The 16669-nt window shown below is 45.6% G+C and overlaps 1 protein-coding gene across 27 annotated transcripts in view; it reads left to right on the top strand.

Moving 5' to 3' along the window:
• Window positions 1–605: 605 nt before the first annotated feature.
• Window positions 606–16669, top strand: part of APBB2 (amyloid beta precursor protein binding family B member 2) — a 375701-nt gene continuing 359637 nt past the window's right edge. For all 27 annotated transcript variants that reach the window (XM_032631928.1, XM_032631917.1, XM_032631906.1 and 24 more), the window contains exon 1: window positions 606–797. The gene's annotated coding sequence lies outside the window, so the exon portion shown is untranslated. The remainder of the gene's footprint in view (window positions 798–16669) is intronic.

Raw genomic sequence — 16669 nt, 5'->3', positions numbered from 1 at the left:
GTCTGTTTAAATTGGTTAAAATTTAGTTAATATTCCTGGAGGTGAAAAGGAAATTATGTTTTCCCCCTCCTGCAGGTGTACTTCTTCCTTGAGGCGATCTTGCTGTGATTTTCATATCAAGAAATGGTGTGTGTGTGTGTGTGTGTGTGTGGCATATGCCTGGGGTTCTAGATAAGGAGACAGAAGGAAGGAGAAGATCTCACCTACAAGTTGCAGCTGGATGGGCCTGGGTAGCTCTCATCTGAGGACATTTTCCCATTATAAGGGAATGCAGACATGTGGGAGAAAAGACTAGCCAGGGATAAGGTTACCTTTTGGTGCAGACAGACGCCGAGCCTTATGGAGGGGTTATCATACCGGGATGCATCGCCTTGGGTCTCGACACTCTGGCCCGCATTCCTCCCTGCCATCTTCTCAGATGATAAGGGGAGCGCGAGTTCAAGAGGCCCCAAAGCCTCTGCCTGCAGGGGTCGCTCTAGGAGCGTGGCCCGCCCCCTCCTTCCAGGCCCCCGCCCCCGGCCCCGCCTTTCTCGGGATCCGCCCCCGCCCGGTTGGGCCCCTCCAGCCTCTCCGCGCAGCCGCCGCCAAAGCCCGGAGAAGTGGAATCTCGCCGGCGCCGCTCTCTGAGCGGGACTCGTGGAGCGGCACTGGGCATGCTCAGTGGCCAAAGCCAGTCCTGGTTTCAAGTAGGAAGCTCGTGCGCTGTGCCCGCAGCTGATCCTGGCGCTCCTGGCAGGGCGAGATTGGAGCAGAGCTGCCGGGCGCCGGAGCCGAGGCGAGCGCCGCGCGAACCGCCGGTGAGCCCCGCTTTCTTCCTTGCTTTTGCTCTCGACCCCGGGGCGGCCCGGGAGTACTGGTGAGAGACCCGGGCAGCGGCAGCAGCTTGCGGCGAGTGGCTGCGCGTAGCCGGGGCGGCTGCTCCTCTCCTCCTGGCCCCGAGGGCTGCGCGGCCACTGCCGCTTGCCCAGCCGTAGCCACAGCTGCAGCAGCTGCCACCGCATCTGCAGCGGGCGTGTGCTGCGGAGTCCCGTGCGCCCTGCGCCCGCGCCGCAGGGCTGGGTGGCACGGCGCCCGCGGGCTCACTCCTTGACTCCATCCCTCTGGCTTCTCGGCGCCCTCTTTCCATCGGCAGCCGGGGCTTTGCAGGGCCTGGGGCGGGGGAGACAGGGTTGGAGGGGGTGCTGGGCGGGGGCTGCGGAGGGGAAAAGTGAGGGTGGGCGCCGGCGGGGAAGAGCGCACACCCCCTTGCCCTGGCACCGGCCTCCGCTGTGCGGCTAGGCTCTCCCCGTGCGGCAGCGCGCTCCTGCCGGGGAGTTGAAGACCGAGCTGGCTTATAGGGGATTCAAAGGGGGAAAAGTTCATTTCCCCCTCGGAGGCAGGGAGCGTTTTAACTAGAAAATGGCTGTGCGAAGGGGACCGAATCAGGGAAGCTGGTCCTGAAATCCCCTCTGCTGCCCGCCGGGCGGAATGGAGGGTTGAACGCTAGAAATGACATTTGTGCGATGAAAAAGATTGCTGGACGGAGGGAGGGGTGCGGAGTCCCGTAGAAACAATGAAAGGTGATCTTGATGTCGGCGGTGAGGTCTAGAACTGAGGGGGTCAGGGGCCAAGGGCCGAAGGAGCGTGGGACCTGGATTTAAAAAAATCATACATTGAAGAAATCAGATTTAGAGTTGTAGCCGTTTTGTAGTCAAGTTCAGCGCTGTTTAGAGCCATGACTGTCCCAGAAGGTTTTGGATGGATTGAGTGGTTGGGGAGGACCAACACTGAGAGGAGAATAAGGTCAGTGTCGGAAGCTCAGACGAGATTGGGTGCAGGTTTTTTAGAAGTCCCTCAGTCACTGGCTTTACATTGCGCCTGATGACTTAGGTAAAATACTTAAAGGATTATCATAAAATGATGCCAGCAGTGGTGTTTGAATTCCAAGAAATGAAGAAACTTTGTGAGGTTGGCACTGGTTTGTCATTTGTTTTAATATTTCACTGATTTAAAAAGCAAACAGTGGCATCCTGATCCGTTATTCTGGATTTGGTTCTCTTAAGTCTTTGGTTTATTTTTCTTGTCATGGATTTATACTTCAAATCTTGTCTTTAAATGGCCATGATAATTAAGAATATCTGAATTCGGGTAGATGGCCTTTCAGGAAGGGGGATTTCTTTATGAAGCCGCTTTGTTGTGTTTTCAGTTTGTAGCTTGAAAGCAGTTATTTGTTCAACAGTTGTTCATCGTAACTTGCACAGTCCTAGAAAGGGCACTGTTTTGAAAGGATGACGTTTGTCAGGAGGATGAGGAACGTCCACGCTGGGGGAAATGCTGAGAGAACACAGGTGGCAGTAGAGTACAATGGTCCGGTAGTCAGAACACCTGGGGAAAACAGATGCAAGGTTTCTATAGCTGTCCTTTGGTCATCGGCTTACTATATGACCTCGAAAAATCACTCAGGGTCTTCCTAGGCTGGGCTTGATCTAGATATTTGCTCAGGGCCTTTGAGAAAGAACTCTAAAGTTGAGATCCTTTTCCAGGGAAGGTGTTTACTTCTTTCATTCTCTCTTCGAAAGGATACTTTTAACTAAGTAATTCATCTGCAGGGAGCCAGCAGGGTCCCCTTTTCTGAAACTTTTATAAAATGGTAGTGGAAAAACTCGATGAGCTAAAGTGTGAAAGACTGGCTTTTTGCAGTTAACTGGAGTAATAAGAATACTGACTACAGAATCATCTAGGAAAAGTCTACTAAACAGTGCAAGAATCCACGTGTACAGAGATAAAATATTTTAAAACTTAACTCTTTTTATGTCATGTTTCAACTTTTTGATGACTTTTTTTTTTCTGCCACCAGAGAAACAAAAACAAACATCAAATTCTTTTTTTTTTTTTCCTCTCTTTTCTGTTACAGCAGGAATTAATACTGAAAGGCTAGCCATTGTACTAGAACAGGGTTATGTTGATTACCCTAATTTCAGGATATCTAAATTTGTCTTTTAAGAGAAATGGAATGTTGTCTCTCTGTGCCTTCTTCAGTTACAGTTTTAAAATATTCAGTACCCTGATGATATAACCCCTGAACTTTTCCAGGGGCACAGGACAGACTTTTAGTAAAGTATTGTAAGAAGATATTACTACTTATGTGGGTGAGGTTATTTTCCTATCCCAAGTTAAGGAAAATAGCATTTGTTCATTATTTACTATGTGTCAAGTCTGATATTGAACTTCTTACATATCTTATGTGTCAGCATCTTTGACATAAATGTCAGTTTCCCAAGAAAGTCCCTCTGAGGAGGTGGACAGTCCTTTGCTTGTACAGCAATAGAACTTCAAAGTTTTATTTTATATGAGACTATCTTCAACTGTTTTCATTATTATTCAGTAAGCATTCTCTTGTATAACATATTTGTTATTTAGAATTAGACTTGATTGGAACAGCATGTCTTCAAAATGATTTGAATGTTTTTAAGAAGCCTCCCTCCAGGTTTAGAAACTGTTTTATGTTCATTTATTTTCAACAACATTGTACTACCAACAAATAAGTGTAAGGAAGATAAGCCCAGATTACCCATTTTAATTTTATGTGTTATTAGTGTATATTCTGCATGTTGATGGCGTTTCTTTCGGTTGAAATAGTTTGTCAAAGGCAGAGTGACAGATTCTCCATAATAAAGGGTCTGGTGGGATTTGACCCTGGGCCAGGGTCGTCCACTACTTAAATTTACTGTGTGACCTTGGGAAAGTCAGTTCACTTCTTTGGATCTCAGTTTTCCCATATGTAAAATGAGAGCGTAACAGTAGAAAGCACCCTCTGGGTGTCTGTTGGGCCTTCATGTCCCATTCCAGGGGCCTGTGATGCATCCATTTGGAAAGGGGCACTATAGATAAAACCTTAGATGAAGCCGATTTTGTTTCACTAAGTCTGGCCTGTCCTGCTTTGTGGAATGCCCTTCCCTTTTTTTGGCCAATTCCTACGTCCCCGTTCTGGTTTTTATTTGTCAAAGGATGGTTGTCATAACATTAATTCTTTGTGGCGCTGCAAGGTTTAGGTAGGAGATAAGGTAATGATTAGATTTGGGTAGAGCGCCGTAGATATTTGAAACTGTTTTACGGCATCTTCTGAGGAGACACTCTGCTCTTGGGCATGCAGGTAATCCAATGAATATGTCTCCTCTGGGGCTGTAGAGGACGCTGCCCTGTACCTTGGTTGCCGGGGCCTACCCATGTGAAATTTGGATAAACTTTTCCCATGTCCCTGTCCTGCCGATTCAGCTGTTGATCAGAATTGCCGCCCTTGGTCTCTGGAATAAAATTATCATTATCAGTTCATGTTAGCACCATCGCTGTATTGAGCAGGTGCTGTACTGATCTGCTGCCGTAGTAGCAGGAGTGATGGCTGTCGGGATGCAGCTACGTGAACTTTTCTTCTGGCAAGCCATGATGATGGGGCAGAGAGCAAAGGAAACCTGGTGTTTGTAGTGTACTTTGCTTTTAAGATGGTCACAAAACTCAGCCTCGTTAACGTTTAAGTGAGGCAGGTGAAGAGAAGCCAGAGTTGTCAACGTTTAAATAAGTGATAATCAATAGTAAGTCTAGAGCTTCTGATCATAACTAGGCTCCAGTGTTGCCGGGCCTGTGGTAGGAGCGGGGCAGTAACTGCGAACACCAGGTGAGAGCTGGAAGAGAGGAAGGACATGGAGGCTAGAAAGTCAAGTCATCACAACTTGGCAAGAAGTAAGAAGCCTTGATCGGTTAAAGGTATCAGAGGCCATTGGGTGTAGAGTTACAGGAGACATTCCCTCTGTACATGACCTTATTTCCATAATATTTGGATCCTACCTAGTCTTCTAAGCATTGAACAAATGCTAGGGCAGGCATTACTTTTACAAGCAGGAAAAAAGTCACAATGTATCACTTATTGGTGTATAAAATGTGCAGATTCATATGGACAGCTATGGAAAGAGAACATGTGAAAAATAAATGGTATGGAATTATGGATTAAGGTTTTTCTTTATTGTTTGTGAATGATTTGGTCACTGTAGATAAAGCGAACCATTCTATCCTTTGCCTCTTGTGAAAATCTTGCAAAGTTTTGTCTGCTAGGCGATAACTGAGGTTTTTGCAGTGTAACTCTCCTGGAAAGTATGCTTCAGGAATGCTTGGAGTAGGAGGCAGAATGGTTTGTTTTGATTTTTACCTTTCAAGTTGACTAAAACGACTGCACTTTTGGAACTGAGCTAGGAGAAGTGTGTGCTTTGGAGGACAAGGTTGGGGAGAACTTGCAGAGCTCCAGAGAGTGAAGGGAACCTCTGTTGTTGAAGAAGGAAGACTTGGCATTACCGGTGGTATGGAAGGCAGCGTTTCCCAAATCGCTCCCCTATGAATCAGAGCTTAGTTTCTACACAATATGAAAGTAACTGAGTGTCTACTATGTGCACGTCACAGTGCTAGGACTGTTGTCTGTTGGTGAGGTTTCCACTCTCCTTATCCAAGTGATGGTGATGGCAGTGTAGTGAATATTTCATAAGTGTGTTCAAATTGGATGTGTCCTTTTCTCTGAGATTATATCATTTGGATATGGGGTAAGATTTCTTTTACAAATTGATGGGAATATTTTTATTTGGCAGCTTAATGGTCCATGAAATTGATAAGTCTGGGAATCTGGGCCTGAGATGTAGAGAGCTCTGCCCTCAGGCTCAAGTTGAATAGTAGAGGCCAGGCCAAACTGGAGCTTCTGGGTGGGCTGATGGCGCCTCCAGGCCTTCCAGGAATGTGGAGTCATTGGTACAGACCCAAGGTCCTAGGAGCTGAGAAGAAGCTAATTTTGAAAGTGCTCTGGGAACCAGTGAGTATTTTTGAATTATAGCCCAAGACTGACAAGGAAAACGCCAAGATGAAAGATGAGGTTCTGAGAGAGCAGAAAGGACAAGGGACTGAAATGTGAATTTTAGCAGGCTGGGCTGCGAAATGACACATCTTGGTTTTTGTTTCTTTGCATACAGGCCTCTTTTTGCCCAAACAGCATGCTTTAGCAATTCAGGATTGGTGATTCTAGGAAATGCTGATGGAGTTACAGCCATAGAACCGGGAGTTGTGTCATAGCCGGCTTGGTTTGGATCTATGCAGTGCCATGCCCTCCAGGGTGAGCCTTGATAAGTCGCTAGAGTAAGTTTAAGAATAATTTGCTCATGGAATTGGTATTATTCACCTTTAGTTTGAGTTGCTCTTAGTGGGTGGGAGGAGAGGAAAAAAAACCCAAATTATTTTTGAGTTTCAAATAGTAGCTTAAGAAAATAGGTAATGTATTTTCAGATAATACTTAAAAAATCTGTGCTTCGTAATATCTGGATCTCACTGGTCGTAATAATAATATATTATTAATATTGTGGATCTCTTTGTACAAAGAGCTTTACAGCTGTCACCCTATTTAATTCTTACAAAATACTGTAGTGCTATTCCTATTTTAGAGAAAAGGAAACTGAGGTCCTTTTCACTAAAGGCTACACAGTGAACAGTGATGCTTGCCTTGGAACTGTGATCAACACAGAGGAGTCTATGGGTTGCTGAGGAACTGCCAGGGTGAAGAAAAAACATTTATTAATTAAGGGCCACCTCTGCCTGGTGCTATACGGGAAACATTTCACTTTGTCTTTCGGGGTACCCTCTTCTTTTTTCCCTTTTTATAGGTGAGGAAACTCTGGTTCAGAAACATTAAAGGACTCACCCAGGCCCTAAACAAAGCCTGTATTATTATTTCCACCACAACATGAAACTTTCCTAGATTCAGCCTTGGGCAGAAGGTGCAAATTTCTCCTTTTGTCCATTTTCAAAATCCCGTTAACCTAAATCTGCATATGCTTAGTGGTGGAGCTGTTGCCTCCAGATTACGGCCCCCACGTGCATTTCTTGCGTCTGAACACAAATTGAATAGTTGGAAAATCCACATATAATTTCTAAATGTGTCTGAAACTAAGGGTTGCTGTGTTGAATCTCTCTGGGCAGATTCCAGTCTAGGATATTTCTATTGTGAATACAATACACCAGAATCTGATTAGCTGTCACATGCCAATCATGAGGCAGTGTTGGGGTGACAGAGGCCTTTGATGACTTCAGAAAGTTGATGTGAGGATTTCAGGGCCTCTCCAGCAGCGCTGAGGCTCACTTGAGACTTCTGGCTGCTCGAGAGAGGATGGTGGGTACCCCTTTCTGGGAGCATCAAACTCCTGCTTGATGGCTTTGTTCTTACCTTCAGATCTTCATTTGGTTCCCCAAGTAGACCTTTGTCCTGGGTAGTAGAGTCAGCCATCAGACCTGCCACATTGAGTGTCCTGATTTGCTGGGCAGTACTCTGTATCGGTGGAAGTTATGAATAAATAGAATTTCCTTACGAGTTAGGTTTCTTGAGTTGATTCATTCTTGAGTGAACAAATACAACTGAATTTTTGAGTAGAACTGAGGCATGGTCTGGACTCACAGTGATCTCAGAGGGGCGTAGATACTTCGGGAAACACTGATTCAACGTTGCATTCTGAACAGAGCCTCTTATCCTCCCCGATAACCAAGTTTTATTTTTTTATACCTTTTCCAGATCACTAGTGCAGACAGACATGCATTCATTTGGGTACACTCAGAAACTTCGGCTTCGTTTGTCCATGCCTTTGTTCAGCAAATGTTTATTGAACACATACTTGGTGCCAGGTACAGTGGGAAGTTCAGGAAGACAGAAAGGAATGTACCAGAGTGTCAATATAAGGTGCTTCAGTAGAGGCATGTGTGTGAGGCTCTGAGGGAGGGGAGAGTAGGGAGGCCTTACAGGCCTTATAGGAGCCGTGGCAAAGGACTGTGGCAGAACCTGCTACAGAAAACCCTTCAGCTGTCTCCTTTTCCATTTTTCTTTGGCTTAGTGGAAGTGTTGTAGCCTGCTTCTTCTATCCAACACCTAGGATTTGCCACTGCTTCTATAAAGGACCTAGAGATTTGGCCTTTCAAATCTCTGTAGCTGTGGTTTTCAGAGGGAGCAGTTTTGCTCTCTGGGGAACATTTGGCAGTACTCCCTGGAAACATTTTTGATTGTCATGATTATGGAAGAAGTACTGCTGGCATCAAGTGCGTGGAGGCCAAGGATGCTGCTAAATATCTTGCAGTGTGGGCACAGGGCAGCCCTATGGGGAGGCAGGTGAAATTTGGTGGTTACCAGCCAGACTTTTAGGATTCCAGTACTGCTCTGCAATTTCATAGCCACGTGATCTCGGACACCACAGTTACACTTGGACAACAGAATTACACCGTGCCTCAGTTTCCTCATAGTGTGGTAGTTATGAGGATTTCGTGAGGTAAGGTACGGCAGTACTTGGGGGAGTTCCTTGGTGGTCTAGTGGTTACGATTTCGGTGCTTTCACTGCTGTGGCCCGGATTCAATCCCTGGTCGGGGCAAGCCGTGCGCCGAGGCCAAAAAAAACAACAGAAAAACCCCAAACAAACAAACAAACAAAGAAACAATACTTGGCATAAAGTAAGACCTTAACAGCTATTATTATTTTTAGTTTTAAGCAGCAACTTTAACTTTTGTCTCTGAAGAGCTTGAGTTGGAGAATCCAGGACAGCTGAGCTTATGGCACCGCCTCTCAGTATGCTTTGGGGTAAGAATTGACCATTGTTTTTGTTTCTCTTGTTCCTTTTCGGCCATGGGTTTTATTTTCCACTGTTACCACCTCTTGATTCTAGGGCTTTCCTTTGCCTTTCATCCATTTTTTTTCTCAGGGACCCAAATGCCTTTAATGAACCGTCCCCCTAGAGGGCTGAGAAACATATTTAAGATTTTCCTTAGCTCTGTCTATTTTGGGAATGGTGAGAAAACAGGAAGAAGGTCAAGGGAGATGTTGCATTACTTCCTGATTGTCACAGCTCCCTTCTTTATCAAATTCCATGCAGGATTGAGAGGCAGGTGGTACCGTCTGCTTAGTAACTCTTCCCTCTACGCCCACCAGCTCCACCCCCAAGTTAGGTGCCTGCTATTTCCAAAATATCCTGTAATTGGGTCACAGCATTATCTGCCTGCTGGAGATCATTTCTAAAAATCAAAGTAAAGACTCGGTCTGTCTCAGAGGGATTTGAAATGTCTCTGTCCTCTACCTCTGGGCTTTGCAGAGTTGTTCTGAAAACAAAAGAAAGCAGACTTGTTATCTCGATTAGGTGGCAGTCTCTCTGTGGCCTAGAGCTGTGTCATATTTTCACTTGCACATGCGCTCAAACCACGGTCCTTTCTGACTTTCAGCTGGAAGGTGAGCTTGTGGACTCCACACAACAGATCAAATTTACTGTTGAATTTTTATAACATGATTGACTTGTAAAGGTTTTCCTTCAGTGTTTTGAATGGTATCAACAGACTAGAGAAAAATTAAGTTCAGTTGATATAGGTTTCTAACTTCCTTCCCCATGACACTGTCCTCTCTCCCCTGAATGAGAGCAGTGGCCTCTCAGTGGCCTCTCGGCTTGTCCAGCTCCATTCAATCAGTTTGGCTTTCCAAGTGCTGGGCGCCGTTCCAAACGATGCACATGGAAACTGACTGGGACGGCCACTGCCTCTGACAGCTAAAGAACTAGCTATGGTAAAATGCGAGGTGTGCTTCCCAGATCAGCATCTGCTCTGTTTGGGTGTGGGGTGTGTGTCGGGCAAGCTTCCCAGGAGAAGGGATGCTCCATCTATACTACCGCACACCAGGTCTCTCCGTCTCTGCCGCTGTGTAAGGTGCCCCTGACTCCCAGCTCCGAAGCGTGCCTCCCCTTTCTTCCCACCGCTCTTGCCTCTCACCTAGGAGTCTGCAGCTCCTCCTCCAGGGCCTCTCCTTGTTCTCAACCGGATCTCCGAGGTCATCTCTTGAGATCCGCAGGCCTGGGCACACCCACCCCACCCGCAGGGGCTCCTCGCTGCCCTCAGGAGGAAGCCCAGCTCCTTGGCACCGCATCTGAGCCCCTCGTGGCCTGCTTGCTCTGCATCTCGTGCTCTGAGCTCGGGCCACACGGTATTTACAACACGACAGTTTTCTCTGGCCTTTTGTCCTATTCCCATCGCCTGCAACCATCCCTGCCGTCTGTGTGCTCTTTACCTGCTTGACTTTCGTTCCTCCTTTCGGGAAGTAGCTTAATCATCACCCACCTCAGTGTGCGGCAGGGTGACCTGAGGGCTCTTTAAAACACACTTGGCCGGCCCCACCCCAGGGCTTCTGATCCCATAGGCCTGTGGTGTCTGTAGCCGGATGAAAGCTTGCAGTTTAATGATTTCCCAGGAGATGCTGATTCTGCTCATCTGGGGACTGCGCTTGGAACATGGTCACCCAGGACAGGGTGACTGGTTCTTCTCGCTCCCATGGTGAGCTCCCTCACACCCACTTGCATCCCACCTTTGTTAGCACGCAGAATTGTATCCATTTACTTCCCTGGCTCCTTTTCCAGTCCATAAGCCCTGGAGGGACAGCACTGTGGCTTCTTCATCTTTGTGTTCCCAGTGTTTTGGAAGTCCTGGGTGCTTGATTAACATTTGTCAAAGAATGAGTATGTCAATGAACAAGAATGTTGTCGTTGGAGGCTTTGATAAATATGCCCCAGGACATTTGCAGCAGCTAGTTTTCCTGAGAGTTTATCCCCAGATATGGTGGTATAGGCTTATAGTATGATGTTAATGGGGTCGGTATGAGTTAACATAAGAGCCGATTAACTTTGTGGTTTTTGTGTCCAGATTCTAGAGAAGTCTAGGGGAGGGGCTACCTTTAAACCCATTATTGCTTCTGGAATGAATCAAAAATACATCGTTTTCTTATAGTGGCTCAGGATGAAAATATGTGTTCACAGGAAATGCAGATGTCATTTAATTTAGCCACAGCATAAGCATGGCCCCTTTATTTGAAATAATAAATCGTATTGAACTGAAATTAAGTATAACCAGATGTTTAATTATTTCTCCAAGCCAGAAGGAAGGATAGCCAGAATACTTCATTTCCTTATTCATTCTGCAAATGTTTATTAAGCACTTACTATGTGCCAGTGGGTTCGAGGGGCATGGCGATGATTAAAACACTCTGCTGTCTCTGTGGGAGGGTCTGTGAAGAAATAGAGATGGGTGATGTGATGTAAAGTGCCTAGTGGGTTTCTTTAGATCAAGTGGTCCTAGTATGTGACTATTAAGCTGTGTCCTTAGTGACAGTAAGTGATGGCCATGCCAGGATCATGGAGAGGAGCAATTTTAGGCCAGGAGAATGGTACAGAGGGCCTCACTTTAAAGCATCTCTTGGTGGCAGGGAGGATAAGTTAGGAGTTTTGGATTAACAGATACACACTACTATATATAAAACAGATAGGGCTTCCCTGGTGGCGCAGTGGTTGAGAGTCTGCCTGCCGATGCAGGGGACACAGGTTCGTGCCCCGGTCCGGGAAGATCCCACGTGCCGCGGAGCGGCTAGGCCCGTGAGCCATGGCCGCTGAGCCTGCGCGTCTGGAGCCTGTGCTCCGCAACGGGAGAGGCCACAGCAGTGAGAGGCCCACGTACCGCAAAAAAAACAAAAAACAAACAAACAAACAAAAAACAGATAAACAACAGGGACCTACTGTATAGCAGAGGGAACTATATTCAGTATCTTGTAATAACCTATAATGGAGAAGAATCTGAAAAAGAATACACACACACACACACACACACACACACACACACACACACACAATTGAATCACTTTGCTGTATACCTGAAACTAGCACAGCATTGTGAATCAACTATACTTTAATAAAAAAAAAGATACTCAAGGAATACGCCCCCCCTCTCCCCGCCCCAAACGAAAAAACCTCCTTAAGGAGCCCTAATGATCCTGTAGTCCTGAAAACTGGATTGATATCACATTATTATTGTGCCTGGTCATCGGTCATCCAGGCTTCGGCTCTAGGCTTGCTTCCAGGTACTCTAAAGCAGTGTTTCTCAAAGTGATTGGAAACCTGAGTGATTGGAAATATATTGTGAATAAAGGTTTCTGCCATTAAATTCAGAAAATTGTGTATACCTACTCTCCATCAGCATATTTAAGAAGTCCTGCTGAAAAGAAGTTTGTTAACTTCCTTTAACCCAGCGTTTGCCTGTGGGTGCATCTTGCACAGTCTCTTCTGAACTGGTGTTTCTTGGCGCACACCTTGGACAGCCAGCTCTAGAAGTTCTGCTTTGCATGCCCCTGAAAGAACATTTCACGTGAGGCAGACTTCTCCGCTCACCCTTCAGTGTTTTCTCATCATTGTGGAGGACTGCAGGATCTTCAGTGGGGACAGCATTTCTTTTATTGGTTTTCCTCATGCCTGATCAGTTGATCAGTCCCACTGGCTTGGGTCCAAAGATAAATGGCATCTCGAGCCGGAGAGATCATTGCTCGCTTGATGCATTTAGGGGAGGGGCTGGCTAATGGAGAGTGGTTTTTGACTTGAATTGTTCAAATTACGACTTCATTCCATCTTTCGGATATCTAGACATTGTCTTGGAGGCCAGCTGACTCTAAGTGGACAGAGGGAGAGAGGAGTGACCAGCTGGAGTTGAGCATTAGGTATGAGAAAAATAAACTTGGGGTCAGACTTGGTTAAGCCTGTCCTGGGTTTTTGCTGACATTTTGGAATCTTGAGCCCGACTTAAAAGAATATTGGCTTTTAGATTTTTTTCTGTTGAGGTGTGTTTAGTTTTGGTCCTACGTGAGGTCAGAGCTGATGGACTAGGTCTGTCTTTGTGAAGAATTTCATTCTCTGATCATCTTTATGGTTGTAGTTTGGCACAGAGGGCAGGAAACGGACTAGGTCAGGCGAGCTCACTGAAAATTTTCATTGGAGGGAGAGCCCTGGATGAGTCTTTTTGAAAGAATATTTGCATAGATAGAATAATTCAGAGTAAAAGAGTGTTGGTTCAGTTTTCAGGGATGGGAGGAGGCCCCTATCCTGTGCTGCTGATTTTTAATGCTTGGGGCAACTCCCAGAAAGATGCAGTAGGACTTAACTGAGAAGAGGGTTAAAAGAAGCTGCAGATATAGGTGGAATAGCCCCCAAAACCCTCCACCCAGGGAAGGAGCCAGTGTGGAGCACAAGGAGAATTAGGGCTGGGGGGTCCCTGGGGGTTTCTTCTAGTTCTGGGAATTTAGACTTTGAATTTGCAGTGATTGGTGCTTTTGGGTCCCCCTTGTCAGGGTACTCTTTTCTTGGCATTGGTGCTTTCCCTAAATGGGACAGTACCTTTAGTGTGAACAGTAGATTCGTTGCATACCATTACTGTGGTCAGTATCTCCATGTCTTCAACCACCTATTATCCTGAATTTCAGGGGGAAAAAAACCCCCGTGTTTGAATTAATCGTATTGCAATGATTTGAGCAGAAAATGTATGAGCAGTGGTGCAACAGAAGTAACACTCACCACTCTTATTCATGAGACTTAGCAACTGGGTCAGTGTCGTTTTCTAAAAATGTCTTTTTTTCCAGGACTTGAGGTTATTTGTACTAAAATAAATAGGGGAAGTCTTGCATTCCATCTACTTAACATATAATGGTCTCCCGATCAAAGCCATCTCCTGCTGACTTGAGTTTTATTTTAGCTTAAGTCATTTTCCTTTACTGGTACCAGATCGTGCTGTTATGTGTATATTTTACAAGCTGCAAGCAGAAATAAAAAGCAAAACTAAGATGTGGCATTGTATTGAATTTTGTCTTTTTCCCCCTTTTGTTCTGAGAACATGTGGCTTACAAGAAAAACCAATAAAGATAGACGACTGGGGAGAGTGTTGATTTGTGGCATTATTATCTTTATTTCTTGTAAAGAAAACAGGATTTTCATTAGATGCTATTGTGCTGTTTTCCATTGAGAGAGATAATAGTGGGATGGATGGCCCCATTCAGAGTCTATATACATTTTTGCTTAACATTTAAATGATTTTTGCATGAACATTTGTAAAGGTGTTTCTTTCTTTCTGCAGCACCAGCTATTAAACAGTGTGGTGCTCTCTTGCCCAAAACAATTTCCTTCCATAGGAGAGCTCGGTGGATACACGTTTTTATGAAATCACATTTGCTTTTCCTTAGTGTTGACCTTGAAAGCTAACTTTTGAAATGCTTGCAGATATATCTTTTTGATAGATGGTTAGGTCAAAGGAGGATACCCAGTGTGATGTGATTTTTTTTTTTCAACATCTTTATTGGGGTATAATTGCTTTACAATGGTGTGTTAGTTTCTGCTGTATAACAAAGTGAACCCCATATCTCCTCCCTCTTGTGTCTCCCTCCCACCCTCCCTATCCCACCCCTCTAGATGGTCACAAAGCACCGAGCTGATCTTCCTGTGCTATGCGGCTGCTTCCCACTAGCTATCTGTTTTACTTTTGGTAATGTATATATGTCCATGCCACTCTCTCACTTCGTCCCAGCTTACCCTTCCCCCTCCCCATGTCCTCAAGTCCATTCTCTACATCTGCGTGTGATGTGATTTTAAACATTTCATTTGCATAAAGCAAAAGTTCGTGGGAGAATGAGTAGAAACAAGTAGAGATTTCACAGTGATGTTGGGGATGACTCTGCTGGCTTTCCCTCTCTTCTTCCCCAGCCACCCTCAGTGTTCCTGTATCCTTTTAGCAATGAGTAAAAGGGAAAAACATAATTCTCATGTATTCATTCTTAATTCAGCTAAAGGATGTGCATTTCAGGGGTGTTTCTTCAAGGAGACTAACTGGGAACGAAAGAGAACTGGCATCATGCTTAGTGAAATAAACCGGTCACGAAAGGACCAATATCGTATGAATGTCTTTATATGTGGTGCCTGGAGAAGTCAGGTTTATAGAGACAAAGTGGAAGGTGGTCGCCAGGGCCTGGAAGGAAGAGGTTATAATGGGGAGTTATTGTTTAATGGGTTCAGAGTATCAGGTGGGGAAGATGAAAAAGTTCTGGAGATGGATGGTGGTGATGGTTGCACAGCACTGTGAATGTACTTAATTCCACAGAACTGTACACCTAAAAATGGCTAAAATGATAAATTTGGTTATGTACACTTTACCACAATTAAAAAAAAAGTTTAACCCCCCCCCAAAAAAAAAAAAAAAAGAGAGAGAACTGGTCCTGTGTCCTCACCAGCAGAGGTACCGTGACCCAAGGACTTCTGACTTATTGTCAACGTGGAACCTGAAGGAGTTAATTTGCACTGGACTGAAGCTGCTGGGGCAGCTGTTCTGATGTCTGTGCAATCTGCCCCCGGGGCTGAGGCTCTGAGATTGTGTGGGTTCCCAGGACCCCAGGAGCTGGGGAGGGTACAGGTGCCACTCAGCTGAACCTGATCCTCAACTCCTGTGTTTTCAAAGGCTTTCTTTACTGTAGGACTAACACTGATCCAGACAAGTTTGAAATCGTGAATTGGGTATGCTCTATGTGGGTCATGTTTTTGGCCATGTATGTTACTGACTTCTGCTTTGAAGATGAAGCGATTTGGTAAAAATTAATCTTCATTGGGATGTCCTCAAAAACTGTGGCACCTTTCCCATCTATTCTGTTGAGTGTGCCCTCATAGCCAAGTGACCAGCTGGCCTCACCCTTCTTTTGCCTTGTCCATTTGTGGTTCTAAAGAGAGCATGGACTTCAGATCTAGACAGAGCCGAGTTTCACTTTGGGCCCTGCCTTGGGATAGGTGGATATAGGTGGGTGCCCTGCCTGAGCCCCAGTTTCTCTCTATAAAATATCTAGAGTGATACCTACCTGGGTGGGAGGGTTTCCTGTGATAATGTGAAAATGTGTGCTATAAAGTGATCAAGATATTTACTGCCTTGATTTCCTGTTGTTGAAGTCATTGGTAGGTGGACCAGGCATTTTAGATTAACTCCACATTGGTTACTGTGCTGTGGAAGATGGTCCTTGATCAAAAACTTACATATGTTTAGTATTAAAATATTTAAACAGATAATTCTTTTAAAGAAGAATGATGGGGAGATATTTGTAATTGGTAGTAGGTTTTTTTTTTGTGTGTGTGGTACACGGGCCTCTCACTGCTGTGGCCTCTCCCGTTGCAGAGCACAGGCTCCGGACACGCAGCCCCAGCGGCCATGGCCCACGGGCCCAGCCGCTCCGCGGCATGCGGGATCCTCTCGGACCGGGGCACGAACCCGCGTCCCCCGCATCGGCAGGCGGACCCTCAACCACTGCGCCACCAGGGAAGCCCGGTAGTAGGTTTTTAATGCTTTATATTCAACTACATAGTCTTGGTGTTGACTGTTACCTCCCCCCTCCCCTTTAAGTATCTTCAGAGAATGTGGATGACAGTTCCTCAGTGTCTTTGATGCCTCATATTATAGTTTAATAGGTGTGGAAGACCTATGGGCTGGGATTTGATGTTGGATTGGTCTCTGTCAGCAAAAGTTACCTACTTTTTCTCACCTGAAGAGGATCCTGTAGAGATTATAAGGGTTAATGTTTATTGGGCACCTCCTGTGACACCTCCTGTGAGACAGCAGCCACTGTCTGTGATGCATGTGTTAACGTGGAGATCATTTGGTCCCATGCGCCTGTGAAGTAGCTGCTGTAGTTATCTGCAGATACAGGTGGGGAAGCTGAGGCTCACCCGGTTTGTCCCAGGGCACACAGCTAGAGCAGGTGATAGGATTGGGCTGAGTGTAGATTATGAGGACAGAACTCGGCATGGGGAAGGC

The sequence above is a fragment of the Phocoena sinus genome, chromosome 5, assembly GCF_008692025.1.
Source record: "Phocoena sinus isolate mPhoSin1 chromosome 5, mPhoSin1.pri, whole genome shotgun sequence".
Lineage (NCBI taxonomy): Eukaryota > Metazoa > Chordata > Mammalia > Artiodactyla > Phocoenidae > Phocoena > Phocoena sinus.
This window is presented reverse-complemented; position numbering and strand designations above follow the sequence as displayed.